We start from the raw sequence: 1,942 nt of genomic DNA on the forward strand, positions 1-1,942 counted from the left end.
AAGGAGCTGCAAGCGCATGGTTGGGGGCGGTCCAGGGGCCGTGCGTGGTGGTGGTGGTTGCCGCAACGGGGCGGCGCGAGTGGTGGCCAGGGTGGGGCGGCGCATGGTGGTGGCCGAAAGGGGCGGCGCCGGTGGTTGTCGGGGAGGTGGAGAAGGGATCGATGGGGGAGAAGGTAGGTGGCGCACGCGGGGAAGGAGAAGATGAGGTTGTGGGGGGCTGCGAGAGGTGGGGAGGGCTGAGGTAGTTTTTTTCTTTTGTGCAGTTTGGCTTGTTTCGCGCATGGAGTACAGGTCGGTGGGTAGAGTGTTAGCAGAATAAGAAAATGGTGTGCAGAATACAGACGGTCTATTTTGCTAATATTAGCAGAATAACTATTCTGCACACCACTTCGGCACTGCACGCTCAACAGAAGCGCACTGCATCTTCTTAACGACGAGCACTGCAATATAGACTAATGAACTTCGCGTCGGAAAAAACTGCACGCAGTGTTTTTTCGGTACTGTTTTCGCTCTAATTTTTTGATTGTTTATCGGAACGAGGCGTATAATATACCGTTGAAAATCTATGGATTAGGCGCAACTTCGACATGTTGAACACTTTTCGAGATTTCACACGGTTTAAGAGCAGTTTTAAAAACGGTGCGGCGGATGACGAGTGGCAGCGAGCGTATTTTCGTGTTTTTTTCTAAACCGCTCATCGGAATAAAGCAAATGATACGCCGTTGGAAAGATATCGTCAAGGCGCATCTTTTTTATATCTATTATGTTTTCTAATTCGTTACGGTTCAAGAGCAGTTTCAAATTTACTAAATCGCGGAATTCTGTTTTTCAAAATTTTTCAAATTTTCGGTACTGTTTTCGCTCTAGTTTTTGAACCGTTTGTCGAAGCGAGGCGTGTAATACGTCGTTGGAAAGCTATGGAAAAGGCGCAACTTTCATATGTAGAAATGGTTTCGAGATTCCTTACGGTTTTTAGTTAATTTTGAAAATCGTGCGGCTGACTACGAGAGGCGGCCGCCGTTTTTCGAGAAATTTTTACAAACTGCTGGTCGAAATGATTCAAATTGTACGCCGTTGGAAAGATATCGACGATACGCAACTCTTTCATGTAGAACACTCTCTCTAATTCCTTACGGTTTAAGAGCAGTTTTGATTTTACCGAAAAGCGGACACTCTGTTTTCCGCGACACCCAAATCGACGTGGGTACTTCATCCGGCTGAAAACCGCACTGCAACGGACGAAAAACCGCACTGCATCACATGGGTAAGAAAACTGCATGGTTTCTTTTATTCAAACGTGAGTTTTTTTCAAGGACGAGAAAGTAGAGTGCACTTCACATCGGGTGTAAATGAACCACAACACTATCAAGAAGCGAACCACATTACTTTTTTCGCTTCCGTAACAATTTTTTTGCACTTACGGGATGAAGAACATCACACGACCGACCGTACTGCTTCAGACTCAAAACCGCACTGAATCCGTCATTGGCTATATGCACTTCGTTTTTTCAACCCGTGCACATCCTTGTTAGTGGGAGTGGACTACAATGTCAAGAGTAGTGAACCACTCTGAAGACTAGTGTACTACATTGTTTTTTTTCATTTTATAACATTTTTCTTTTTAACGAGTTTGCACCGGGTGACGCAATCAAGAGAAGGGCTTCATCGTGGGTTTTCCTTTTCTTTTTTACACAGTTAACCACAAGTCTTCAAACAAATGAAATAATACATCAAATCTCCTCAATAATTACAAACTAGATCTTTAATTTTTGTATGAACACCCCAAAAACGAAAAGTAAAATATAGTGAGCTCCCCAAACATGAGCAGTGAACCGCAAAAGCGGAAAAATGTATTACCAGTTGAGACCAGTGCATTACACCTTTATTCTAAAACCTAGATGTGCAATTCACGTTTTTTTAGGCTCAACAAACATGTGCAGTG

Source organism: Triticum dicoccoides, chromosome 3B (genome assembly GCF_002162155.2).
Source record: "Triticum dicoccoides isolate Atlit2015 ecotype Zavitan chromosome 3B, WEW_v2.0, whole genome shotgun sequence".
Classification (NCBI taxonomy): Eukaryota; Viridiplantae; Streptophyta; class Magnoliopsida; order Poales; family Poaceae; genus Triticum; species Triticum dicoccoides.